General features: G+C 38.6%; 1 pseudogene; it reads left to right on the forward strand.

Moving 5' to 3' along the window:
- The first annotated feature begins 11,224 nt into the window (after positions 1-11,224).
- On the forward strand, positions 11,225-12,050 carry LOC141501983 (guanidinoacetate N-methyltransferase pseudogene; annotated as a pseudogene).
- Positions 12,051-14,231: the final 2,181 nt, after the last annotated feature.

Raw genomic sequence — 14,231 nt, forward strand, 5'->3', positions numbered from 1 at the left:
TCCCCTTATTGCAGTTCTTATCCCCAGACATTTTAATCATTCTCTGCTCCAACCCCCCAGGCCAATCTTCCCAGGAATCTCTGAGATATTTCCCCAGAAGAGAACACTAAGAAAGTTGGCTTGAAATCAAGACATTTCTTCACATTATTTTCTTCTGTTCTTCTGGGAAAATACTGGAAAAAGAGATTTACATTATATAGTCCCAGGAGAGCCTCCAAATTGTTATAAATGGCTTGTGAATACTTAGTTCAGAGTGTTTAAAATGTTTTTTTTTTATTAAGACATCTTAATTAAAAAGGCACACCTTTTACAAGGTGGGAGAAGGGCAAGGAATCCAAGAAATTTTGGGTCTTTTATGCAGTTTGAAAGGCTTTGATCCTGTCCTTTCTTGCCAATCACTGGCTGGGGTTACAATCTAATTGACACATTGGTCCCCAATTATTGGTCCTCATTATACTAATGAGCAAGAAGAGCTACCTCCTTGAGCATGCACAAATGAGAAGGTCCAAGACTCTAGGTTACCTTAGAGCCAGGAGGGGCTGACCTGGTCTAGTCTCAGTTTTTTTTTTTTTGATCAGGTGAAGCTAAGTCTTTTGTCTTGATTCACATACCTGCTCATAGACAACAATACAGGCAGACCCCAGTCTTTGTAATGTAAACTAAAAATTCTCCCTTCACATTCTTGTGGAACCTAAACACCCCCATATTTATCACACCTTATTTAACCAGTATTCAGTTTTGGATTTGGAATCTGAAGACCTGGGTTCCAATCCTAACTCTTCCACTTCTAAGTGATTCTGGGTAAGTCACTTTCTTGCCCTAGACCTCAGTTTCCTTATCTATAAATAAGAGTGTTGGACTTACTGTTTTCAAATGTTTCTTCTACTTTGATATTAATGACCTGTATGGATATGGATCTCAAGTTTGAGAAGCAATAAATTCCAAGTTAACACCTATACAATTCCCATTGGCAATTTGCTTAAGCTCTCTCTTAGGTTTCTTTAAATTTCTTAAGACAAGTCTCTTAATAAAGAAACAATAGATTTCTTTAGGTTTCTTAAAACAATAATGTCAAAATAGAAATGAGACCACTAAACCATACACAAGAACTATTAGGTATTTTAGTGGATACAGTATTAGTTTGGGAATCAGAAAGACTCATTTTTCTGAATTCATATCTGTCCAGAGACTAGCTATGTGACCCTAGGTCAATCACTTAATCCTGTTTGCCTCAGTCTCTCATCTGTAAAATGAGCTGGAGAAGGAAAAGGTAAATGATTCCAGTATCTTTGCCCAGAAAACTCAAAATGGGATCATATGACTCAAAAACAACTAAACAACAAAAACTAAGATCCCTGCAGATCATACATGGACTGAGAAAACCACATATTATCTGTGTTCCACTGTAGTTTTATTTATTTTGTTAAATATTCCTCAATTCCACCCTGGTGTTTGGATGCTTCTGTTTTAAGAGAATATGTTTAAAAGATTAGGTGACCACTTTGAAGATAAAACATTCCATGGAAAGGCAATCTGGTATCACAGAAAAATCTTAGAGTTGAAAAATTTAGCTTTGTCCTTGCTCTGTCCCTTGGTCTTATCTGTAAAATAATACTTGAGTTATCTACATTGCATCCACAAAAGTACAACTCTGTAGCCTCATTATGATGTAGGGATGGTCTCAGGGTTTCCAAGGCTAAAGTTTGTATTGCGAATTCTAGCAAAAACTTCTTAACTGTAAATACTTCTGCAGTAGCATTGACAATAGACTGAATGTTCTCTGAGAATCAACCTTAGTTGGGGTTGACCACCAGCTATTTGATGAATAAGTAATGAAGTTTGTGACACTCCATGAAATCTAGCTCATAGGATTACTACAAGGAAAGTTTTGTGAATCTTAAAACTATATTGAAATAGGGGCAGCTAGGTGGCACAGTGGATAGAGCACCGACCCTGGAGTCAGGAGTACCTGAGTTCAAATCCGGCCTCAGACACTTAATAATTACCTAGCCGTACGGCCTTGGGGAAGCCACTTAACCCCATTTGCCTTGCAAAAACCTAAAAAAAAAGCCCCTATATTGAAATGAATGAATTCATTAACAGTATTTGCCAATTATAATTAATATGTCATACTATTTGCAGGATGAGGTGTCTTAATGTCTTTATTTAATCCTAAGGTTCATAGGTATGTAGAGAGAAACTTAAAAGAAAACTGTGGACTTAAACTGGAAAAAACTAACAAAAATTTAGCATTTTTAATGATATAAAAATGTTATTCTGAAAGTAGTTCATTATAAAAATAAAGTTAAAAATTCCTGTTCTGTTTCACTAACATTAAATTAGCTAATCAAGTAGCGGTTTTCACTGCAAGAAACAGATTTTCAAATCCGGATCGCTCTGACTTGCTGCAATGAAAGCAGAGATTTGATCATAAATGGGAGAGGAAGGGAAAGGCAATAATCAATTTTGAGGCTCTGGTGATTTTTTTCTCAGGATAAACTCACTAGTGTAGGACAATACAACAAGTATACTAAGTTTTGGCAATTTTGACCATTGAAGTACAATAACATAGGTGTCCTCAAGTCCTGTGAAAATGATTAAGTTGATTACTTAGTTTTGGGGGGTACTTTATTATTTTATTTGGGTACAAAACAGGTTATACATTTTTTTATTGACTTCACTTAACATAGGCAAAGACAAGTCAGAGAAAGAATGAAGACTTGTCAAGATTAATGATTTACTTCAGACTTCTTTCTTCTCTTTGATTTCCAGACCGAGAAAATGATCTCTGGAAACTAAATTAATAGTAAATTCATTACACTTATCATATTGATCATATGAAAATCATAATTCTCTTTTATATCAAATACAGTCCAGACTTATGTTTATTCCCCACTCCTATTTCACTGGGAAGAGAAACAATAAGTTTGGCAATAAAAATATAATCTATGAACTTGACAATTCATTTTTATAGGTTTTTTTTTTGCAAGGTAATGGGGTTAAGTGGCTTCCCCAAGGCCGTACGGCTAGGTAATTATTAAGTGTCTGAGGCCGGATTTGAACTCAGGTACTCCTGACTCCAGGGCCGGTGCTATATCCATTGCACCATCTAGGTGCCCAACAATTCATTTTTAAATGAATTATTTCTATCATCTTTTGCCCAGAGTTATCAGTGCCATTTATACATGGCTTCTGGCTACTGGCCACATGTCTCCCTTGTGTCTCACCCCCCCCCCAACTCTACTGGCAACTTACCCCTTGGTGGGCTTTAAGTTTCTTTCAGGGAAATTCCTGAAAGGGACCCCAAATCCCTCTCCCTTCCATTGGGGTACCCTATTATCCTCTGGCCTCTCCTTTGGGACAGGTCTCCCACCTAGAGGACGTCTCAGCCAGCCAGGGCAACTCTAGCCACCACCCCACCACCCTGGAGATCTCCCCTTATTGCAGTTCTTATCCCCAGACATTTTAATCATTCTCATATCCAACCCCCCAGGCCAATCATGATATAATTAATGATATAAAAACATTATTCTGAAAGGAGTTTGTGATTTAAAAAAAAGGTTAAAAATTCCTTTTCTGTTCCACTAACAATAAATTAGCTAATCAAGTAGTGGTTTTCACTGCAAGAAACAGATTTTCAAATCTGAATTGTTCTGACTTGCAATAAAAGCAGAGATTTGATCATAAATGGGAAAGGAAGGGAAAGACAATAATCAATTTTGAGGCTCTGGTGATTTTTTTTCCTCAGGATAAACTCACTAGTGTAGGACAATACAACAAGTATAGTAAGTTTTGGTAATTGTGACCATTCAAAAAAAAATACATACATTTAGCAGGGAAAGAGATTCTTTGACTTGTGAATTCTCAGGGGTGGTCAAGAGAATCACACAATATTTGTCACCCTTTCCAAGAATGGTAAAATTGATTTGACTAGAGCTAGAGGTGGAAAGCTAGGGGGGGAAACAGGGATATAGTCTAAGGCATTAAACTCTTTAATTCTATGATGACAATATTCTAATTCAAGGAATGTACAATTAGTTATGATAAAGACCCTGCCAGGGACAACGAAATCAGGACAGCTACTTTAATTCCTATTATAACTCTCTTCATAATATTGAGATGGGACTATGGGAAAGTTATGCCTACCAACCATTTAAAAATCCAAAAATAAATGACTTCTGAAGAAAATGTCTTAGAAATATGATTTGAAAACAATGCAGAAATAGCTGGTGAGCTAACATGGCAGAAGAAGAATTTGTCATGGATAAGATCAAGAAAGTTAAAGTATTATGGCAAGGCTTCAGACCATAATTTGTGCTAAAAAAGGAGAGCCATATTTAAAGATAATTTTTAATAGTAATCAGTTGAGGAGGAGTCCATGTTGATATATGAAGCAGTGAGGTGGTTCAGAGATAGAGTACCAGATTCAGAATTAGAAAGATCTTAATCAAATCCAACCTTAAATACTTAGTGGTAACTGAGCAAGTCACCCTGCTTCAATTTCCTCATCTATAAAACAGAGACAATAATCTACTTCTCAGGATGGATGTGAAAATAAAATGAGAAAATATTTGTAAACAACTTGGAAAATTTAAAGTACAGTATAAATGCCAGCTATTAGTATACATAAAAGTTGGCTGTGCATTTCACATAGTAGTCTCCAAGGCATAAAATATGACAGAAAGAGAAATGCATAAGCCAGAGAAGAGAGAGTGGGAACCTGAGTGACTCCCAGCCCAGAAGAAAGCAGTAGTTAGAACTTGAGCAGTATACATGTCCCTTTGAAAGATGTTTGGAGGAAGATGAAAATCATCCACATAATTATTGAACAGTGTCCTCCTTAGAAAGAAAAGCCACATATGACATAGGGTGGCATAAAATCCCTTTTTTTGTAAGGGAAAGGGGGTTAAGTGGCTTGCCCAAGGCCACACAGCTAGGTAATTATTAAGTGTCTGAGACTGGATTTGAACCCAGGTACTCCTGACTCCAGGGCTGATGCTCTATCTACTATGCCACATAGCCGCCCCGGCAAAATCCCTTTTTAAAATAGTGTGCTATTCATATAGTACAAGACTGATAGGAAGGGAATTACTTCCTATGCTGAGTCATCCCCAAAGTATGTTTACTTTCTGACAGTAGTTTAGAGCACAGGGAAACAAAATGAGTTTTGGAGGGATGATGTAGTACAGTAGGAGGGGGAAGGAAAGAGGGAGGGAGGGCAGAGAGAGAAAGAGAGGGAGGAAAAAATAGAAAATCACTAGATTTGAGGTACCATTGGGGAAAGAATTGCCCCAAGGGTAACATCAAATTCTGTTCCCTTCTAATTGAAATGTTTATGGACAATATGAGTGCTCCATGTGTCTTAAGTGTTTAATGAGCCATTTTCAAATTCTGTATGTAGGGAAGGGAGGAGGAGAAAGAAGGGTAGATGGAATGAAATATAGGATATTCCATTACTTCCTTGAATTTCTGAATAGGAAAGGGAACTTCAACTAGATACAAGCTATATCTAATCTTTATTTTAGAGATTTTCCCAGAATAATCTGAGATAGGAAAATCATAAAGTTGATAGAAATATTGACTCTCCTTAGGGCAGCCCCTAGATTCCAACTAGATCTGTCTAAGGCCAGAATCTGTGTGGCCTGCGATGACTAGACTGTGCATTGTGTATTACTCCATTAAAATTACCCAGTGATTCAGACACATTGGCCTACAGTTATTGGAAACAATTATGTTTCCTAAAGATAACATTCTATTTCCCATCTCTGTGCCTTTGCATTGACCGTTCTTCCTGCAAGGAATGTAGTCCCTCTTTACCCCTGCCTCACAAGATTTCTATTTTCATTCAAGCTCAATTTAGATGTCTATCCTTATTCCTCCTTCCCTGGAAATAACTTTTATTTACTTTCTATACATTTTGTATTTAGTTATTAGTCTATCAGTCAGTAAGGATTTATTTAGCACTTACTATGTGTTTCTCTGGGAAACAAAGAAAGTTTTAAAAAAAAAAAGTCAAGCTCCAAAACAATCTCTGTCCTCAAAGTGCCTGAATTATCAGTTGCATAATAGCAATAGATATACACTGAGTAGATGGAAGGTCATCTGAGAAGAGAACAGTGTGAATAGGTAGGAAAGATTAGAAAAGGCCTTGGGAAAAGGTGGGATATGAGGTGCATTAGGAAGGAAGCTAGGGAAATGAGGCAAAGGTAAGTAGACAGAGCATTCCAGGTATGGGGGATGGCAAGCATAAAGACACAAAGACAGGAGAGAGGATGTTATGCTTGAAGAATGTTAGCAGGCCAATGTTGCTGAATCTATGTGGGGAAGAGAATAAAACAAAAGCACTAGAAAGGTGGGACTAGGTCAGGTTATAATGAGTTGAATGAAAGACTTCATATTTGATCCCAAGGATAAACACGGTGCCTCTGGAGCTCATTGAATCAAGGAGTGACATGGTCAGAATTAAGCTTTAGGAAAATTACCTTGGGAATCCACTAAAAATTATGAATCAAAAGTGGGGAGAGATTTGAGGCAGGATGATCAGTTAGAAAGTTATTATAATTGTTTCCTTCAAATAGAATATAAACTATTTGACATCAGGGACCTTATATTTTGTCTTTATATACAAAATACCTACATAGTATTTGGTATATAATAGTTGTTCAATAAATATATTTTGAAAGAATCAATCAATCAATAATCAATCAAGGGGCAGCTAGGTGGTGTAGTGGATAAAAAACCAGCCTTGGAGTCAGGAATACCTGGGTTCAAATGCAGTCTCAGACACTTAATAATTGCCTAGCTGTGTGGCCTTGGGCAAGCCACTTAACCCCATTTGCCTTGCAAAATCCTAAAAAAAAATGATCAATCAAAATGTAAATCCAGGCATCTAGGAGGTGACATATGGATAGAGGGTCTGAAGTCAGGAAGACTCATCTGTTTGAGTTCAGATCTGGCCTCAGATGCTTACTAGCTACGTGATGCTGAGCAAGTCACTTAATCTTGTTTGCTTTAGTTTTCTCATCTGTAAAATGAGTGGAGAAGGAAATGGCAAGTCACTCTAGGATATTTGCCACAAAAACCCCTCAAATGGTGTCAACAAGAATCAGATCCAGTTGAACAACACCATTGTTGATAGGTAAATTAAAGGTGGTGGTAAAGACAATCAGGTTACAGGAATGTGAATGAATTGCACATTCTTGACCCAGAAGTATCAAATACATAACAAGTTCATTGACTGGTCAGTGGAGTAACAAGTAGCAAAGAAATTACACAGCAATACAGGTAAGATTTCCTAAGAAAACAAGTTAATTTCTTAATGTGAGAAATATAGGCTGCTTGACTTCCACAGGATGTAAGAGAAAAATCTTCTCTATTGTTAGTTAAAAAAATATACATTACAAAGACTAGGGTTTGTCTATGGCTATTGAGTAGAAAGACACTGGCCTATGTGCAGGTATATGAGAGTAAGGGGAGATTAAGGGGAGATAAAGGGGAGATTAAGGAATTGACCCCACCATTCACCAAACTGGGAGAGGTCTTCCCATCTGACCTAAAGATGCCAGACCTGAGATCAGGCAGAGGCCTGCTCCACTAGTCCTGGGTTGACCTAGGGTCTCTGACCTCTGCAAGTGCTTTTGCTTACAGAGTTCCATACATATAACCATACATTCCTCCTGTAAAATTGAAGCTCATTGTATTGATTAGATTGTATCCCTCATGATTCAGACCAATGACTGGCTCTGAGGGGAGGAGAAATTGTATATAAGACTCCTGGACATTGTCACAATTTGGAGATTTTTTTCCAGTTAGGGGAGTTAGACTTTTCTGCAGAAAAGTTAATAAAAGCTATTCAAGCATTCCAGGCTAAGTTTTTATTATTATGAGCCATTTATAACAAGTAAGAAAGAGAAAGATGGCATTTAAAGGTAAACATGGAGTGGTGCCTATTCTGGAAGGAATTGGAGGAGGAGTAGGGTAATATTAGGAAGGTACTAAGGAGTGGCTAAAGGACTAAGGTAGTGTCTACCGCACATGTCCAGACAGTTTAACTAGTGTTCAGGGTCATAATTCAGGATCATAGTTTTAATTAATATACAGGTGTCCTAGTGAATCTATGTGGCTTAGCATTTCTTTTTGGTGAGATAACTCATCAAATGTATGGAATAGGATGAGTGCCTCAGCCTCCTCTTTGGCTCAGATTGCTTTAAGATACCAGTCTAGGTATCTAGAAAAGAAGATACATAGGATAGGAGCCAGCATGACAGTACATACCCAAAAGTGCCTTTGTTACTAAGATATATGTGATGAGTGTCAGATATACACTTGATAGTGCAAGGCCAGCTCAAAAAGGGAACAGATTAACTATTTTACATGGTGCTCCTGTAATATATGAACATATTAAGTATTTGTTGGCATAATATTTTTCTCTGCTTTACCATGAACCCTCATTACTATGCTATTAGTTTTTTAATCATCATTTCAATTCAATTAAATAAATATTTATTACCACCATCCTACTGATAGATAACATTTTTGTCACTGGAAAATACTTTCCCTCTGAATTTTCATTAATAAAATATATTAGATCTGTAATGAAAGAGACTAATGCATTAATTATGCCAATAGACTATGAATGATTTTTAAGTTCCCAGAAGATAGTCCCAAGGTATAAACAATACTGAATCCCAAATGCCACTAAACAAATATCCAATTCCATAACATTAATATAATATATTAGATTTGACTTCTGAAACAAATTTCTTTTTTAATATTTCTAATCAATGGAAAAACCTCTGAATGATAGAGGCAATTGTTAAAACAAAGAGTTTTAGTTTCATCTCAAGAGAAAAATCTCACTGAAATTTGAATTTAATGCTTCTGGAAGAGAGAACAGACTCTTTAGTTACAGAAAAATATATTTATATCAATTAGCCTTTGATGACCAAATAGTGTCCCAGAATTCATAGTTATTAACAAGGAGGATAAAGCACAATGGCAATGCTTCTAAACCAGAATTTAAAATTTAAAACTAATCTTAATAGATTAATAGTAATAGTAACTTTAATAGTAAGCATATGGATTGGAGGGCTTCTACAGAATGAACACACTAAAGTTGTGTACTCTTTATGGCACATAAGTCCCTCCAAGTCATGGAACACTTTATTTAATGTTGTTATATATTATTCATTCTTAACAAATAAAGATTCAGTCTCTGACCAAATTAAGGCAGAACAAAACCATATTAGCTGAATTGGTACTGAATGCCTGAAAATGACCCACCATCCAATAAGAAAAACTTCCATTGCTTTATAGATCATAGAACATTTAGCCCATTCATAAACATATGAGGTAGGTAGGTAGGAAAGGTCTGAAGTGGAGATGATTGTGAGTAGGTGACTGACAGAGAGCTCAGCAGGCAAAATATCATGACTATTAAGGAGGAAAGTGAGCTATGTCCTGGGTAACTGCTTTAATGCTGTCTTTCTTACAAAAGAGATACATTTAGTGGAAAGAGCAATGACACTGGAGCCAGAAGATTTTGTTTCAAGTCCCTTGCTAGTTATGTGGGTTTGGGCAAGTATCTCTTAATTCTTTCTAAGACTCAGACTCATTCATAAAATGAAGGAAACAATGCTTACACTTGCTTATCTTACAGGATGGATGTAAAAATTGCCAAAGTGTGATAATAATAATAAATAATAATGTTTTTTTCATAAGTAAATTTCTGATTTTATAAAGTCTGATTTCTTTTTTTTTCAAGGAAATGAGGTTAAGTGACTTGCCCAAAGTCAAATAGCTAAGTAATTGTTAAATGTCTGAGGTCAAATATGAACTTAGTTCCTCCTGGTTTCAGGGCTTATGTCCTGTCCACTGCACCACCTAGATGGCCCCCCAAAATTTGATTTCTTTAGACAGTATTCAGCCAATAGGTGAGAAGTCATTGATTAACTCCACCTATCTTAATTACAAACTCAGAAAGACAATGATCAGGATTCTGGAATACTTGTCCTGCCCTCTTTGTACTTCTATTCAGGAAAGAAAGCTTCCTCTCTTAGACAAGATAGCAGCCTATGATGATCAACTTAATAGGATGGCCTCCATGGAGAGGTAATTTTTTCTCTATTCTTGTTATGTATATCCCATTTTCCCCCTTGTATAAGTATCCTGATCTCCTTTTGATGGGGGTGGTCATAATCATAATAGTCTCCACTTTTAGGGTAGACCAAGATCAAATATAGTTCATTATTTATATTTTTTGTTCTATTTATCCTTTCCAAAATAAATAGAACTTATATTCATATTACATATCTCTTTACCTGTGTTTGGATCACATTTTACTTTTAAAGGTCATAACACTTGATGATATTTTGTTATTTTCACCATCCCTATGATGTAGATCATGGGCAAGTGGCAGCATGCTTATTATGACCATAAAGCCACAAAGTAGTTTGCCTCTCATCTTGTGCCATATACTGTACAAAAGGCAGAGGAAACCTGGAGCTCCACTAATTTCCCATGCAAGGAAAAATTGACCTACAGATCATTTGTGTTATTGGATAATGAATTATTTTATTCCATGATGACAATTTCATCTATATTGTACAAATATAGAACAAATTCTTTGCTCTAAAATGTGGCAAGTATAAATGATCTCACTTAATTAGTTAACAAGTATTAATTGTCTACTATGTGTACAGTACTAAATTAAGCCCCTTTGGGGAATATAAAAGTTAAAAGAAAATCCCTGCTTTTGGGGAGGTTACATCTACTTCAAAAAAGTGAAACATGCACAAAGGAGATTGATAGAGATACAGAAAAATGCCAAAAACTGGAAATAATATACTACAAATTGAAGATACATATTATTGAAGGATAAAGAATAAAGGAGTGGATCAGAGAAGAAGTAGGTTTACTCTACACAGATTTCCTGGAGGATAAAACTGGGTATTAAAAGATATTAAAGAAACTTGTAAATCCATGACTTGGCAGGAATAATCAGGAATAGCATGTGCAAGCATGCAGGAGCAGGAATCAATAAGTTATTTACAAGGGGCTGGCCATCAAGTAGACTTAAATAGAGCAGAATTTCCATCTTGGAGAGTGCAGAAAAATGAGAATGCAGAAGCACAGGCAAACCAGTTGATAAAGAGCCTTTAGAGTTAATTATTCAGAGTAAATTACTTCTGTAAAGAAATTAAAATGCTGACCTAGAGAGCGGACCATGGCTGGCCAGGCTGCCCCGGCGCCCTTCTTCCAGGTGGGCGAGGACTACCGGCCCTCCTGGGCCAGGGCACCTGCTGGCTACGACGGGCCTGACACGCACCTGCAGATCCTGGGCAAGCCGGTGATGGAGCGCTGGGCGACCCCTTACATGCATTCGCTGGCCGCTGCTGCCTCCGCCCGAGGGGGAAGGGTCCTGGAAGTTGGCTTTGGAATGGCCATTTTGGCCAGCAAAGTGCAAGAAGCCAACATCCAGGAGCATTGGATCATTGAGTGCAATGATGGCGTCTTCCAGTGGCTTCAGGAGTGGGCCCAGCCCCATAAGGTTGTCCCCTTGAAAGGCTTGTGGGAAGAGGTGGTGCCCAATCTGCATGATGGACATTTTGATGGAATTCTATATGACACCTATCCCCTCTCTGAGGAGACCTGGCATACCCATCAATTCAACTTCATCAAGGCTCATGCTTTCTGCCTGCTGAAGCCTGGGGGTGTCCTCACTTATTGCAATCTCACGTCCTAGGGAGAACTGCTGAAGACTTAAGTACACAGATATCAAAAAGATGTTTGAGGAGACCCAGATTGCAGCCCTGGTGGAGGCAGGTTTCAAGAAAGAGAATATCAGCACTACTGTGATGGACCTAGTGCCCCCTGAGGAATGCCGCTACTACTCCTTCCCCAAGATGATCACCCCAACAGTCATCAAACACTGAAGATGCCAGTTTTCTCTTCCTACTAGGCTGACCCTGGACTGGGGGCACCAGGGACTCTAGCCTGCTAGGTTTGCTCAGTAGATCCCAGACAACATATTAACAGTACTTGACAGAGGAACTTGATACTAGAAGAGAGACAGAGAGTAAGTAGGGGGATTGAGGGACTCTCTAGGCCTGTCTCCTGACTCAAGGCCCCAAGGGTAGTAAAGAGGCTTCTGTTTTAATCCAACAAAAGCATATTAAGCTCTGGGCTGAGCCCAATGCTAGATGTTAAGGTTTAGGATTTTTCTGTCTTTTGATTTGTCTACCATCTTAGTCCTTGAAAGCCACTCGGGGCCTTAATTTGTTTCATTTGTAGCAAAGGTACATGTACCTGCTTGACAGGAAAGTTAATAATTAAGCTACCTATATGGAATGTTCTTCACCAAAAGTCTCTCCGAGGAATTGTTTTAAGGAAATAGGCTTCCCCTTTTATGTAGGGCTTATCAAATGCTCAAAATGGTGCTGGAGAAGTCCAGAGAATAGTGAGTCTAGGGGTCAAATGCTCCTATTATGCGGTTTCCCTTCATTGCAGGACTTTAAAGAGTCAACATCTACTTGTTGGGGGATGGGATTCTTGTTCAGATGACAGCTGAATTAGATTGGGTGGCTTCTGGGGTCTCCATAGCACCCCTTGGGATCAGGGAAAATGTTTTTATCTTTCTTTGTAGCCTCAGGGTGTAGCACAGCGCCTGATACTTAATGCTTAATACTTCCTTGTGTGGCGGGTTAACCCCTTTCCTTTGAGATGGCTGGAGCAAAGAGTAGCCCCGTGTTATAGATGGTGGATCTACTAGAGAAGACCCAGGTTCTTGTCTCACTTCTGGTGCGCACTGGTGTGCCTCTGGGCAAGTCACAGAGCCTGGTTCCTCGGAGAATCTTCTTCAGATTAAGCTGCAGATCTGCATCGGTACAGGAAATTTCTTCATTGGAGTGTCCCCTTTCATCGCTAAAGTCAGAAGTTCAGTCCCTTTTCCTTTATAAGTGAAAAAACTGAGAAGTGATTTGTTCTTAGACACTAAAGTTGGAGTTGGGATCTGAACTCGAGTCTTGAGTCCCAGAGGCTGAGGGACTCTAGGTTCCAGCAAGTTCCACCATTCCATTTGTTCTCTTTCAGTCTGTTTCCCTATGGAAATCCATTTGAAAGCCTTAATTTTTACTAATACACTGTGAGGTCCCCCTCTATCTTTTATTCAGATTTTGGTGCTCTTCAGACCAGGTGCTCTACTGGGGTGGCAGAGGTCCTGTGGGGGAAGGGAAGGCCTTGTATTTTCTCAGTTGTAGCAGAAAACCTGCTGCTAAAATAATGAAGCAATTCTGACCTCAAAAAAAATGCTGACCTACACCCAAAAAATAAACACCCTGTGCTTCCAAAAGGTATATTCTTTCTCATTCATTAAAAATATAGAGGGGGGGCAGAGACAAGACAGTTGAGTAAAGCTAGGGACTCTGCAAATTAATTAATGTCATTAAATAATGACTAACCAAATTCTAGAGTGGGCAGAACCCACAAAAATTCTTAGTGAAATAATTTTCCAGCCCAAGACAATTTGGAAGATCTGCAGGAGGGGTCTGTCACACTGGGGTTAAAAAGGGCTAGGCCACCCAGAGTAAACTGATTCCAGTCATCCAGGAACAAATCATGGAGCATGTGGGTCCCTGAGAGTGGCTGGGTCAGTCGCAGGGTGGCAGTATCCAGACCTCTCAACCCAGGGATTGCCAAGGACAATCTGGAAAGTCAGCAGAAAAACTCAGCTGCACCAGAGTGAAAACAGAGCCCAGTCAATGCAGGCCCCAGCATAGACTTGACCTCAGGAGACCAGGAGCAGTCCTGGTTGCTGCTTCCAGAGTGCTCAGTCCTTATCAGATGATAAGGGGTTCAGAGGAGATTGCAGAGGTCTTTTCACTATCCATGAGATGGGATTCTATGGTTTTGCTTGTACTCAGATCCACGTCACAAACTGGGGACCCACTCTTAGGCAAAGGAGCAAAAGCACAACAGAGATTATTGCCTGCAGTGGAGCAGGGACCCTCCTCATAGCTCCAGGGCAGATGGGTGTGCTTGTGGTCATCTGAAGACCAGAGCACAGGTCAGGAGAGTAGTCATAGCTTTTCTTAAGACCTTGAAGGAATTGAGAACTTGCAGGTCTCTGAGGAGGGAAATCGCTGCAAAAACCCTCAAAAGCTTGGGAATACATCATCCACCCTGGAAGCAAAGTTCCACTTAAAAAAGAGTTAAAATTGTCATATATTGGGGAA

This window comes from Macrotis lagotis, chromosome X (assembly GCF_037893015.1).
Source record: "Macrotis lagotis isolate mMagLag1 chromosome X, bilby.v1.9.chrom.fasta, whole genome shotgun sequence".
Lineage (NCBI taxonomy): Eukaryota > Metazoa > Chordata > Mammalia > Peramelemorphia > Peramelidae > Macrotis > Macrotis lagotis.